The following is a 14,518-nucleotide window of genomic DNA, read 5'->3' as shown; positions in this document are numbered from 1 at the left end:
TTAAAGTCCTTTCTGTCATCAGTAGATCATCATGGAAATCTAACTGAACTTCTTTTATTCATTTAGTCAGAGTCCCTATTAAACTATTAAACCCATCCCACTCTTTAATTTTCCTTGTGAGCCGTTCTTAGTCTGGAGAATATTCCAGAAAACTGGGTAATGATCTCTGCCTCCAGATGAGGCGTCTAAATATTTAATTATCAAATTAAACATTCAGCTTCAAACTAAATGTTTCCCAGCAGACTGACTAAAGACATTTCTCCCTCTTCCTCCTCTATCAGACCTTCTCTGCTCCTGCAGCAGGTTCCTCCATACCTGAGAGCTTCCAGTCTCCAGTGTGGATCCTTCAGTCCAGCCGACAGCAGCTTCACTCCTGAGTCTCCTGGATGATTGTAGCTCAGGTCCAACTCTTTCAGATGGGAGGGGTTGGAGGTCAGAGCTGAGGCCAGAGAAGCACAGCCTTCCTCTGAGACCAAACAGCCTGATAAGCTGCCGACACACAATTCATCACATGATGAGAATATGAGAACATTGAGGTAGAACCCAAGGTCTGAACTGATTGCTGGATGGATGGATGGATGGATGGATGGATGGATGGATGGATGGATGGATTTGTAACATGTGGAATAAATAAGAAAGCCAAGCAACTGCTGGGATCTGTAATAATGTTTCTTTTTGCTCCTAAGATGCAGCAATTTGTCAAGTGCCCAGAGTTACCTGAGAGTTTCCAGGTTGCAGTTTGGACTCTTCAGTCCAGCAGAGAGAAGCTTCACTCCTGAATCCTGCAGGTTGTTGTTACTCAGGTCCAGTTCTCTGAGACTGGAGGACTGGGAGCTGAGAACTGAGGACAGAGCTTCACAGCTTCTCTCTGAGAGGTTACAGACACTCAGTCTGAGGAGACAGAGAGAAAAATCTGTTATTAAACAATTCTTAAAAATGTGTCTTTTTTCCATTCAACAATGTTCCTCTTTACTGATTTAAGGGACTGTTTTATATATAATTATGTTGCCTTTTGTTGTGAACTGGTTCAGTCTATAGATGGGCCTCCAGACATGAAGGACTGAACTAAAGGCAACAAGTAGGTTGGCAAGAGAAATATTAAATTCCTCTATGAACTAAATTAATCCCATGTCAGTTTTAACAGAAAGAGTCCAATGAAGCCTGAGAATCAAGGCTCGGCTGAAGAACAGCATCAGGCTTAGTTTGAGGATCAGCATCAGAGCTGGTTTGAGGGAAAACACCAGCTTGAATCAAAGCAGAGCAAACCTGGAATTTCATCATTCCATTTTTTAACTGTTTGGATACAGAGATGGAAAACTGAGCAGCAACTGACAAAAATTATATTTGAACAAGAATAAAATTGCTCTATAAATGGATTGCATAAAAAACTCCTCTACTTGTTTCTCTGAATATAGATGATTATTTTAACATGTTGCTCATCCTCTTCCTGTTACTGAAACATTTCCACTTATTCTAGAATCTATAATTGCTCTCAGCCATATCTCTTCAATGCCAATAATATCTGTTAATGTAATTTATCTGAACAGTCTAACTTCCTGTCCATCAGCCAATCAGCTTCCTGTATTTTCTCAGTAGATCCATCAGTGGAAGCCCCGCCCAGCCCATGATGCTCCTGGTTTGTGAAGACAGAGAGACAAACTGAACTCTGATAGGAAACAGTTTCAAACTGATTTTCTCTCTCCAACCTCTTGGTTCCACATGGAGCTATATTTGGCCCCCTGCTGCTCTGACTACCATGTCATTGTGGTTCCAGTAGATGGGTCGGTTTCCCAGGTTCATTCAGTACCATGTGGAAAATGGTGCTATATGCTAATAGGCTGTTCTTTGCAAAGTTACAGAGTCAAACTTAACAGAACTAATTTTAGTTATTCAACTGTAATAAAAGACAAAAGGATGTTCAGAATATCAAGTTATATTTTCACCATGTTATTCATTAATTTATAAATCCCATCGTTCAAAACTAAATATTTAATTGTCAAACTACAAATTTATATTCAAACTAAATGTTTCCCAGCAGACTGACTAAAGACATTTCTCCCTCTTCCTCCTCTATCAGACCTTCTCTGCTCCTGCAGCAGGTTCCTCTATACCTGAGAGTTTCCAGTTCTGTAGATAATAAAAATCAACAACAGTCACATGTACAATGGATTAGGAAGTCTAACAATTGCTGGGAGGAAGGATCTGCAATAATGCTCCTTGTGTGCACCAGGATGCAGCAACCTGTCAAGTATCCAGAGCTACACTATCAATGTTAGCCTGAACCCAACCTTTCTAAATATCTCTTTTCTTGGTTCATTCAGGCTGCAGCAAATGAAAACCAGCCATGTTTGTGTCGAGACTTAGCATGGTTACCCATCTCACAGTAAGACATCTATTATTATTTTACTTTACTATTGAAAAACATTTGCATCATAACTGATAGAATATAATGGACAGAAATCTGGTTTCACCAGGATTGAGAACATTTTACCTGAGAGTTTCCAGGTTGCAGTTTGGACTCTTCAGTCCGGCAGAGAGAAGCTTCACTCCTGAATCCTGCAGGTTGTTGTTACTCAGGTCCAGTTCTCTGAGACTGGAGGACTGGGAGCTGAGAACTGAGGACAGAGCTTCACAGCTTCTCTCTGAGAGGTTACAGCCACTCAGTCTGAGGAGACAGAGAGAAAAATCTGTTATTAAACATATGATGAAAATTTATGTTCTTTCAAATCATCATCACTTTGCTTGGACAGAGAAGGAACTATCTTATTTTACACACATTCATGTTGCTGTTTGTTGTGAATCGGTTCATTCTATAGTTAGTCCTCCAGCCTTAAAGTTTAGAACTACAGCCAAAAAGGAGAATGGAAAGATAATTATAAGATTCCACAATGAACTAAATTAACCCAGTTTCAATTTTAATATGAAGAGGAGTAGTTTTGCTGCTGGGACATGCAATAATATGTCCAGCTTTGCTGAAGGAAGTCTGTTTCACTTTTGCACGTCTCCCTCCTCCCCACCAGTGGGACACTTTGAAGAAAAAATGTACCAATATATAAACTGAAACATGAAAATGTATTTACCTCATAATTAGCAGATTTCTGTCAAAACATAAATGCAGTAACAATCTGTGTCCTTACAGAACTTTGTTGGAGGCTTTAACCACTGGCAGCAGCCTCAGAAGAACCTCCTCTGAAGCAGAGTATTTCTTCAGGTCAAACACATCCAGATCTTTTCCTGATGACACTAAGATGAAACACAGAGCTGACCACTGAGCAGGAGACAGTTCATCTGTGGAGAGACTTCCTGAACTCAGAGACTGTTGGATCTCCTCCACTAGAGAACGATCATTCAGTTCATTCAGACAGTGGAACAGACTGATGCTTTTCTCTGCAGACACATTCTCATTGATCTTCTCCTTGATGTACTGAACTGTTTCCTGATTGGTCTGTGAGCTACTTCCTGTCTTCGTCAGCAGACCTTGTAGGAGTCTCTCATTGGTCTGCAGTGAAAGTCCCAGGAGGAAGCGGAGGAACAAGTCCAGGTGTCCATTTGGACTCTGTAAGGCCTGGTCAACAGCTCTCTGATGGAGAGATTTTAGGTCAGATTTATTAAATAATGAAGACTTCTTAGATCTTTGTGTTTCTTTCATCAGGTTGACACCAGAGTTGATGAAGGTCAGATGAACATGAAGAGCAGCCAGAAACTCCTGAACACTCAGATGGATGAAGCAGAACACCTTGTCCTGGTACAGCCCTCTCTCCTCTTTAAAGATCTGTGTGAACACTCCTGAGTACACTGAGGCTGCTCTGATATTGATGCCACACTCTGTCAGGTCTGATTCATAGAAGATCAGGTTTCCTTTCTGCAGCTGATCAAAAGCCAGTTTTCCCAGATACTTGATCATCTTCCTGCTCTCTGCACTCCAGTGTGGATCTGTTTCAGCTCCTCCATCATACTTGACCTTCTTCACTTTGGTCTGAACCACCAGGAAGTGGATATACATCTCAGTCAGGGTTCTGGGCAGCTCTCCTCCCTCTCTGGTCTCCAACACATCCTCCAGAACTGTAGCAGTGATCCAGCAGAAGACTGGGATGTGGCACATGATGTGGAGGCTTCGTGATGTCTTCATGTGGGAGATGATCTTGCTGGCCTGCTCCTTATCTCTGAATCTCTTCCTGAAGTACTCCTCCTTCTGTGGGTCATTGAACCCTCTGACCTCTGTTACCATGCCAACACACTGAGGAGGGATCTGATTGGCTGCTGCAGGACGTGTGGTTATCCAGAGGAGAGCAGAGGGAAGCAGTTTCCCCCTGATGAGGTTTGTCAGTAGAACGTCCACTGAGGTGGAATCTGTAGCATCAGTCAGGATCTCCTTGTTGTGGAAGTCCAGAGGAAGTCGACTCTCATCCAGACCATCAAAGATGAACAGAACCTGGAAGTGTTCAAAGCTGCAGATTTCTTTGGTTTCACTAAAGAAGTGATGAACAAGTTCCACCAAACTGAACTGTTTATCTTTCAGAACATTCAGCTCTCTGAAAGTGAATGGAAATATGAACTGGATGTTCTGGTGGGCTTTGTCTTCGGCCCAGTCCAGAGTGAACTTCTGTGTTAGGACTGTTTTCCCAATGCCAGCCACTCCCTTTGTCATCACTGTTCTGATTGGTTGATCTCTTCCAGGTGGGAGTTTAAAGATGTCTTCATGTCTGATTGTTGTTTCTGGTCTGTCTGGTTTCCTGGATGCTGTTTCAATCCGTCTGACCTCATGTTCATCATTGACCTCTCCAGTCCCTCCCTCTGTGATGTAGAGCTCTGTGTAGATCTGGTTCAGAAGGGTTGGACTACCTGCTTTAGCAATCCCCTCAAACACAGACTGGAACTTCTTCTTCAGACCAGATTTAAGTTTATGTTGACAAACTGCAGCAAAATGTCCTAAATTAACACAATAACAAAAATCAGATATGAAAGAAATTTATCTTTTGAATGTGATTACATCACTTCAGCAAATGTATAATTTATCTATCATTTCAAATCTCTGAAGAAATGCTCTTACTGCTCTCCAGATGGTCAGCCAGCTCCTCCTGCTTCATCCTCCTCAGGAAGTTCAGTGTGATCTTCATCACTGCCTCTCTGCTGCTCCTCCTCTGTTCATCATCACCTTCCAACACCCCATCATCTCTCTGACTCTCTGGATGTTCTGGATAATCTGGACTCAGAGCTTTCTGGATCTTCTTCAGTTCTTTCTTCACAAAAGTGACAATGTTGTCCTCCAGCAGCTGGAACAGAATAATAGATGAAGGAAACATCAGAGTGAAATCATGGAGCCAAACACCAGATGGATGTTGGACAGACTGACAGTCCTCTGGTCTACAAAGTGCAGCATGAAGATGACTTTGAACAGAACTCATAGAAAAGTAGTACTTGTACATGTACAGACCATAAATATGGAGTCCAGCTGTGTTTGATTCTGCTGGACAGACTGACCACTGGGAACCTCTGAGCTCTGCTGGTCCACTCTGTGGAGGAACCAGGAGCAATTAGGAAGTCAGGAAATATTCATCCAGCAGTATTCACAGATGAAATCACCAAGATTTCACATCAAAAGTCCTTAATAGAAAAACAGAGCATCACATGAACACAATTTAAAGTCAGAAAGAATAAGATGATCTACAAACTAGAAGAACCTCTGATGGTCCACATCAGCTCAGTTTGGTTGAGTTCCTGCAAATCTCACCAACCACATCATGAAGCTTTCCTTCCCTGCTGAACTGCTCTCACAATGCACACAGGAACCAAGTCCTGATGGACCAGACTGGCTTTACCAGGTATTTCACAGTGGATTGTGGAAATGTGTCCACCGTTAATCTGACATGGAGCTAAGAAGCAGTAGGTCATCATCATCAACACCCAAACATGGATATATGAAATTATTGTCAATGGGGTTTATGTCTGGTGAGGAAGGGGACCACCTCATTATTCTTTCATCTTTAAGGCCTTTACTGGCTAGACACATAACGGAGTACTTTGATGCATGCAATGGAGCATTGTCCTGCATAAAAATCATGGTCTTCTTGAAAGATGCAAACTTATTCCTGCACCACTACATGAAGAAACTGTCTTCTAAAAACTGGCAGTAGGTTTGGGAGTTGATTTTGAGTCCATCTTCAGACCAAAATTGTCCAACTAGCTCATGTTTGATAATACCAGCCAATATTAGTACCCTACCTCCACCTTGCTGGTGTCTGATGCAAGGTGGAGCTGTGTGACCATTACTGATCCAGCTACAGGGCCGTCAAGAGTCACTCTCATATCATCAGTCCATAAAACCTTTGAAAAATCTGCCTTCAGATATTTTGTGGCCCGTCTTGATGTTTCAACTTATTTGTCTTGTTCAGTAGTGGTCGGGTTTCAGCCTTCCTTACCTTGGCCATGTCTCTTTGTTCTGAACATCTTGTACTTCTGGGTGCTCAAGGTTGGAGTTCTGGAATATAGTAGCACTGGAAGGTAATGGCTTCCTGGTAGCTTCATGCCTGATTCTTCTAAAAATTGTTGCAGCTAATTTACATCTTTCTTTCTCAACATGGTTCTTGCAACCATGTTTACTATTTGCAGCAAAACATTTGATGATTCTGTGAAAATGCCCCAATATCTGAGCAATCTCAAGAGTGCTGCATCCTAGTGATGTTACGTGATGTGCCTAGGCTTCGAGGCGTGTGTCGAGTAATGGAGGGGGCGTTTCCGTAAAGCGCGTATTGAAGCTTGCTTCATTTAGGGGAGGAGCCGAAAACGATGACGTCCGAAGCCTCGCTGCCCGGATGTACCACGTGACTGCTTCAGGAAGTGGCTCAGAGTTTGGCGCGGGGTTTGACAGCTTTAGAAACCCCACAGGCTCCATTCAAAATGTGGGTTGTTGTAGGCGAGTTGCGGTCAGTTGAGAGAGTGGATAGAGTTTTGATAGGTTGGATAACAGAGTTTGGATAATGGTTATTTAGTTTGAGACAGTTAGTTTGGTGTTTGGAGAGTTTAGGAGAGAGATAGGTAGATAGGAGATTTAGGAGCGCGAGGACAGGATAGGAGTAGGATGGAGCCGGCGAGAAAGAGGAGGATTTCCCCTATGTGGGAACATTTCGATTTGATAAGCCCTAACAAGGTAAGGTGAACTGAACATTTGCAGATGCATTAGGTTTGCTTATGAGGAACTGTATTTTTCACTGTTTCTTATTTTCTGTAAAGGTGAGGTGTTTATTGTGCTCCAAGGAGTTGGGGTACAATAATAACACCTCATCCAAGTAGTGTCAAAAAAGAGAAATCGTTTGAAACCAAAAACTGTGGAGAAATTGTTGTTTCTTAATAAAAATGCATGAAATCATCCAAGTTACACAAGCACTAGCCTATTCACTACCCCTCCCTAGTTCCACAAGCCCTTTCACTGTCCTCTGCCTGATTAAGCCCAGGCCAGAGTCACAGAAAAACTTTATTACACAACATGCCATATCACATGATACTACTATTTTGGGAATAATTACACACAGAGAATACATTCAAACAATATTTTATTATACACATATGTGTATACATAATTTATGTAGACAAATTATTTCGTCCTACACCTTTTGTGAAGTCATTCCCAAGAGCCATAATAGACAAAAATTCAATGCATCACACGTGTTAAGATACAGCTGGCTGTGATTATACACATGGCCAGTAGGTGGTTTCGTGTGCACATGAAGCCTCAAGAAATGAACCCTTTCTCGAACCAGTTGGCTCAAGTGGTTCAATGCCTCATGAGGCTTCATCTCACCATCACTACTGCATCCGTCTGAAAGACTTTTTACAATTTTGGACTTTTCAGAGTAACATAAATCTATTTTTTGGCCCATTTTGCTTGAGAAAAAGAAGCTTTCTAACAATTATGCACACCTTGATATAGGGCTGTTCTTCTCAAATCCAGTCCTCAGGACCCCCTGCTCTACATGTTTTAGTATGATCAACTCTATTTCAGAACAGCTGATTCAGATGATTGCATGCCTTCTTCTGCAGCCATCAAATACCACAGAAGGCTGTTAATCACCCACAGATTCAATTCAGGTGTGTGGCAGAAGGGAAAACGGCCAAAAATGTAATGCAGGGGGGCCTTAGGACCGGAATTGAGAAACACTGATATAGGGTGTCCTTAGGCCCCACCCTTCCTCATTAAACAAATACACATTAGCTGATATTCAATAAGCATTCCATGTTTACTGCTAGGAGTTGAATAATGTGCATAAAAATGATATGGTCAAAACTAAAAGTTGCCTAATTGTGCACACAGTGTAGATGTATGTGACAGAATGGACAATAAAAATAATTACACCCCCTCCCCTTTTCTTACTTTATTTAAGGACTGTAGACTATACTCTTAAGCTGCACTTCTCCTACTTGAATTTAGAGATGCATTAAACTATAGTTACAGCAGTTTGCCACCAGTTGGCACATGCTATGGTAGTTTTTCTGGGTTCCAAGTTCTAATCTCTGTTCTGGGTTGCTAAATAAGTGTAAGTAAGTATCCTCTGGACTTCTGGGATGCTAGATCAGTGTAATATTCTCTGGACTTTCTAAATGTGCTCTGAATGTGTAAAAGTAATGAGAACTCCACAGATCCTAAGTAATAATAAAAAACTAAATGTTCCTGTTCTAGAAGAATTTTTTCTAGATTCTAAATTTGTTGTAAATTGAGTTTTAGCTACAAACCATTTGCCTCCATTTCACTAACATTTAAGGAATTAGGACAAAAATTACCAAGATATTTAAATATTTAACTGGTACCTGTACATTTTATCACACTTAACAACAGATGAGTCAGTCAGCAGCAGCTCTAACCCACGTCCCTCCTGACCTTCCCTCTCCTAAGTGAAATTAAAGCTGCGGTATGTAACTTTTATATAAAAATATTTGTTTTTACGTATTTGTTAAAACTGTCATTATGTTGTAACAATATGATATGAAAGATGATCTGTGAAAAATCCATTTCCTCTGTCTTTTCCCAGTGCTATCTAGAAACAACCAATCCGTGGCAGGTGAGTTTAATTGCTGTCAATCACAATCTCATGTGGCGCTGCTCATCCTCCCTCCTCTCGCTCTGTGCTATGCTGCAGCTAGCATAGACTGTTGTGAATGCTCAGTCTAGTTAGCATAGCTACCAATGACAGCAGAAAAACATTTTTCCTATAATGATAAGATGTTTCTCCACCATTAGCACATTTAGCAGTGAATGAATGAGGATGATTGACAGCGCTTAGACCCTCCTCCTGGTTCTGATTGGTTGTTTTTGGACAGAACGGTGCATTACTTAAGCTAACAGTAGTAGTTCAGGGAGAAGGTGGAGGAGATTGATTTTTTTTCACAGATTATCTGTTTCATAACAAACTATCACAACATGGTGACAACTTTAACAAATATGGAGAAAACATATTTTTTTATTAAAGTTATATACTGCAGCTTGAATAAAATGCAACTACATAGCATTTTTTGAGAAGTCTGAATTGTTTTATGTATATTTTGCACATTGTGTTTCACTGTTGCCGGTGGAGAGAGACATTTCAGTATCTAAAACTAATAGAAAACATTTAAGCAGCCTACTTGCATACTGTATGTGGACTATTGCATGTAAAATTCATGAGCAGTAAATATTGTGCTAGTTTCAGTATTGGACCAAAGAAACCAAGGCTGTAGCAAGCCTTTAAAATTGTGACGCTTTTTATGGGTCAAATAGACTCAAAACATTTTAACAGCAGCTGCATGGGGGCCCCAATCTAATTTTTTGTCATGGGGCCCAAGATTCCTGGCGGCGCCCCTGCAGACAGATCCAAATGACTGATGAACTTGCGCAGATTTCTCTGCAGATGCAACCAGGAGGAATTTGTGAGGCTGCATGTTCAGATCCCAGCAGCTGAACTGCTGGTATTTTCAGTGAAGTCGTTTGATTTAATTTATTATAAGTTATTGAGGCCACAGTCAGTGGTTTTTATCACTGCGGAGAAAAAGTTAGAAGTTTATCTGCTTTATGTGTTATGAGATCTGGATTCACGGTTTAACTAGGTGAATAATAACTAAACCATGCGGCTGAATAGCCTATGTTAATATGGTTATAATTTTACAGGTAAAAATAGTAAATGACATGATTCTGATCATTGATCCTCCTGAATAATGTCCAGCCTTGTTTAAAGAGCAGAAAAATCTGTTTCTGAGACAAAAATGTTGGTTTGAAATGACTGAGAGAAGTTTGGTGATCTTAGTGTTGATCTCTGACATGGAGAAGAACCAGGAATCATTTCCACTCTGACCATCCAAGGAGGATCTGATGGAGCTTCAATCAGAACCAGATGGTCCGTTAGAGATCATCTGGTTCTGAAATATATCCACATGAGATATTTATTTATCTTAACTGTGGAAATGGTTAATAATCCACTATGTTGGATGATGTTTGAACCACAGAGATGAAACTGGAATCATAAAATTAATTCATAAAAGACTTTTTCTTTCAGCATTACTCTGTCTGGAAAATAAATTAAATTTAGATTTAGAGAACAATCCAAATATCAATCTAGAAATTAAACTCACTTCTGACTTTTGTGTTTGTGTGTTAAATTAATATTGGATGGTCATAATAACAGATATAAACTTAACAGTTACAGCAGTTAGAAACAGCTCACCTCTCTGATGGTGGAGATCCAGGAGATTTAAAGAAAATGTTCGCATTCTTTGACTCGTCACTCGTAAAGGACACACAGCTGGGTTCTGGTTCTGGTTCTGGTTCTGGTTTGAGTCTCTGATGGATCCTGACAGAAACATGATGATTAAAACTTAATCAGCAAAGAGGAGCAGCAGCAGCTTCATCACCACGTCTGTTCTGGCCTGATATAGTGAACGCTGTGTGAAAAGGGCTGTGGACAGTTAGAGATGGTGACCTCACCTCTGACCTTTGCTCTGGCTCTCATCTTCCCCACACAGAGTGGTTTTAGAGGGAGGGACTCCCTCCTCTCTGTCCTCACACTGATCCATGCTGCTGAATTCACATCAGCTCACACACACTTTCTACCTTCACCTGCAGACGAAACACACATCATTCATCTGCACATCAACTCTGATCATCCTTTACATCATTAGAGCTGGAAAAAGATCAGCTGCTCCTCCTCTGATTGGCTCTTCTTCTCTGCTTCATATCAGTGTCAGGTGAATGCAGTCAGACAGCAGAGAGGCAGAGGAAGCTGCCATCAGCTGCTGCACTTCTACTATCAGTCCACTAGATGGAGACATGGAGCAACATTTACATTCACCGATTCAACCTGAACAACAGGAAGTATTTTAGTTAGTTAATCATTAAACTCTACAAGTGGATTAAATGTCCCACTAAAGATGAACCATTTAGTAATTTGACTGAATTGAATACATTTTACTTTGGCAGCATTTAATTTTGAAACGAAGTAGGACGAACTTGTTGTGTCCGACGTTCATGGTGGAGACCAGAGTTTGATACAAGGAAATAAAAATCATGAATCAATTTGTTCAGAGAAGAAGAAAAAAACATCAGATGTTCATCATGTTTGATTCTAGTTCATCAATAATCACATAGATTAACCTTAAAACAACAGAGATTAAAGTTTGATCTGAAATTAGAGGTGAACGTTTTCTCCAAACATCAGAGAGAAAAACAAGAAACAGACAGAAAAGTTTCTGAAGACAAAATTCATGTAGAAAACAAAGAAAACTTACAGTTTGTTCAGACGATCCAAAGAGTTGAACAAGAATATGTGATCAACAAACTGAGACCCAACAGAACCAGACTGGCGCCACACCTTAACTGGTGAGTTTAAACAGAAAGTAATCTGAGTAGAAATGAGGCCAAACTGGTTTAACTGGTCAGACTGAGAACTGTTAGAGGAAAGTTTATCTGTTGAAGTCTGAAGACATAAAATCTACTCATGACTCCCAGTTTGAACACAAACATTCTGTTGCTGTTATTCTGCTGATCCAGGTTCTGTTCAGCTCTAATGGAACCAGAACCTGTTTTGACTGGGAACCAACTGGAATCTTCATTGGTGGGGATTTGTCTCCCTCTGGTGGTAAAACTACAACCTGAATGATGTCTGATTATTAAACAGATGAAGTGTTTTTAAATTATCCATATAGTTGTTTTTTTAAGTGACCAGAACCAGAACCAGAACCAGTTCTGCTGTTCATTGACCAGCACATGAATAAAATATAATTTGTTCCTCAGCAGCTCTTAAAATGAACTCAATACATCAGCAGTAAAGATTAAATTGAGTCATTATTAATTGGCCTGAACCAAAAGACTGAGTGAAAAACTAAGTCCATCCTTTCTGCTTCCACAGCAGGTCAAAGGTCAGCATCTGCTGATCTCATAGAAATCTCAACTTTAACCACCTTTTCTCTTTAGCACTAAACAGCAATTATTGTTCGGGTTCATGGAATTGTGGCAAACAAAAATAAAAACTAAGAAACGAGAACAAGGGTTGGCAGCTTGTTGGATGTTTGGAGGAGAAAACCTGAACATTCAACCTCCAGGTTTTACAGGTTTCTGGATTCTGACCTCAGCAGCTGGAACAATGACACAGATGAAACCAGTGACTCATGAAAAATGGGATATTGGATCTGATCAGGTCTGCAGATTCCACTGCAAATTAAGGTAGAAAGTTTATAATGATGATGTAAACTATGATCATCCTTTACATCATTAGAGCTGGAAAAAGATCAGCTGCTCCTCCTCTGATTGGCTCTTCTTCTCTGCTTCATATCAGTGTCAGGTGAATGCAGTCAGACAGCAGAGAGGCAGAGGAAGCTGCCATCAGCTGCTGCACTTCTACTATCAGTCCACTAGATGGAGACATGGAGCAACATTTACATTCACTGATTCAACCTGAACAACAGGAAGTATTTTAGTTCATATTTATTGAACTACCAGCTCTATCAAAGATTAACTATTTAATAATCTGACTGAATTAAACAAATTTTAAGAATAATATTTTACTTTGAAACTGTTGTGTTTAACTTTTATGGTGGAGACCAGAATTTGACTCTAGGAAATAAAAACATAAAGTAGTTTGTTCAGAGAAGAACATCAGCTCTTCATCAAGAGCTGTTGGACTCCAGTTTATCAGTAATCTAATAATCCCTTAGATTATTAAGGGATTATTATAAACAGCAGAGAGATGAAACTTTGAGTTCTAGTCAGTAGATTTTTGTTCTCCAAACATCAGAGAGAAAAATAAGAAACTAACAGGAAAGATCCTGAAGACAAAGTTCAAGTAGAAAACAAAGAAAACTTACAGTTTGTTCAAATGATCCAAACAGCTGAAGAAGAACATCTGAACAACAAACGGAGACCCAACAGAACCGCAGTAGAACCAGACTGGTACCAAACCTGAACAGGTCAGTTTAAACTGAAAGTTTTATAAGGAGAAATGAACCCAAACTGGTTTAACTGGGACTGACTGGAAGTCAGAGGAATGTTTACCTGCTGACTTCTGAAGACATGAATTCTTCTCATAACTCCCAGTTTGAACACAAAGACTTTGCTCCTTTTATTTTGCTGATCCAGGTTCTGTTCAGCTCTAATGGAACCAGAACCTGTTTTAATTTGGAACCAACTGGACTCTTCAATGGAGGGGAATTTATCTTCCCTGGTGGGAGAAAGTATAACCTGCATGATGTCTGATTATTAAACCCAGAAGCAGCTTTTTTAAATGATCCAAACATGTCAGTGATGGTAAAAATAGATCAGAACCAGAACCAGTTCTAAGATTTCAATCATCAGGATGTGAATAAAAGATCATCTGTTCCTCAGCAGCTCTTGAAATGAGCTCAATACAACAGCAGTAAACATTATATTGAACCATAATTTATTGAAATGAATCAGAACCAAAGTGCTGAAGCATTGAGAGAAAAACTAAGTCCATCCTTTCTGCTTCCACAGCAGGTCAAAGGTCATCAGTTTCAAGGAGCTGCTGGTCAGATGGAAATCTTTAACTATTTTTATCCCTTTGACACTAAATAACAAAAGTTTATAGTTTAATGCAATTATGACATAAAAAATATCAAAACAAAAATAAAAAACAAGAATCTATTAAAACTACAAACTAACAGAAAATAATCTGAAAAATGAAACAAAGGAACAAACTCAACTGTAGTCCTTAATATCACCACACTACTGCTGCTGAAACCACACAGAAAAGTACCGTCGCCTAGCAACCTCTCAGCCAATAGAATCCAAGTGTTATATTGGGTTTTATAACACTTGGATTATATAAATGTTATAGATGGTTAGAAGGAAACTCAGTGTCTCCTTCTAGTGGGTGTCTGTGTGGTTCTGTATCTGTCTAGATAGAGAGATGTCTGTCTATTCTAACAATATAGGAACAATCTAGATAGACAGATGTTAGAAAACCCATAAAGCTGATAAAAATCAACATCCATTCTTTTGATAGAATACTGTGACTCTAAAGTTTAACTAACATTTGAAATT

General features: G+C 40.0%; 2 long non-coding RNA genes and 1 pseudogene across 2 annotated transcripts; all 3 read right to left on the bottom strand.

Moving 5' to 3' along the window:
* LOC116724903 (NACHT, LRR and PYD domains-containing protein 3-like) overlaps window positions 1-14,518 on the bottom strand; it is a 139,601-nt pseudogene that overhangs the window by 29,295 nt on the left and 95,788 nt on the right.
* On the bottom strand, window positions 5,229-8,882 carry LOC116724644 (uncharacterized). The gene is made up of 3 exons (XR_004340200.1): window positions 7,805-8,882; window positions 5,435-6,665; window positions 5,229-5,273 (listed from the first exon to the last, which is right to left on the bottom strand). It is a non-coding gene; the product is annotated as an uncharacterized LOC116724644 (long non-coding RNA).
* Window positions 11,027-13,425, bottom strand: LOC116724619 (uncharacterized). The gene is made up of 3 exons (XR_004340170.1): window positions 13,324-13,425; window positions 11,749-11,836; window positions 11,027-11,080 (listed from the first exon to the last, which is right to left on the bottom strand). It is a non-coding gene; the product is annotated as an uncharacterized LOC116724619 (long non-coding RNA).

The sequence above is a fragment of the Xiphophorus hellerii genome, chromosome 8, assembly GCF_003331165.1.
Source record: "Xiphophorus hellerii strain 12219 chromosome 8, Xiphophorus_hellerii-4.1, whole genome shotgun sequence".
In the NCBI taxonomy this organism is placed as follows: Eukaryota; Metazoa; Chordata; class Actinopteri; order Cyprinodontiformes; family Poeciliidae; genus Xiphophorus; species Xiphophorus hellerii.
The sequence above is the reverse complement of the archived record's forward strand: the minus strand, read 5'-3'. Positions and strand labels throughout refer to the sequence as shown.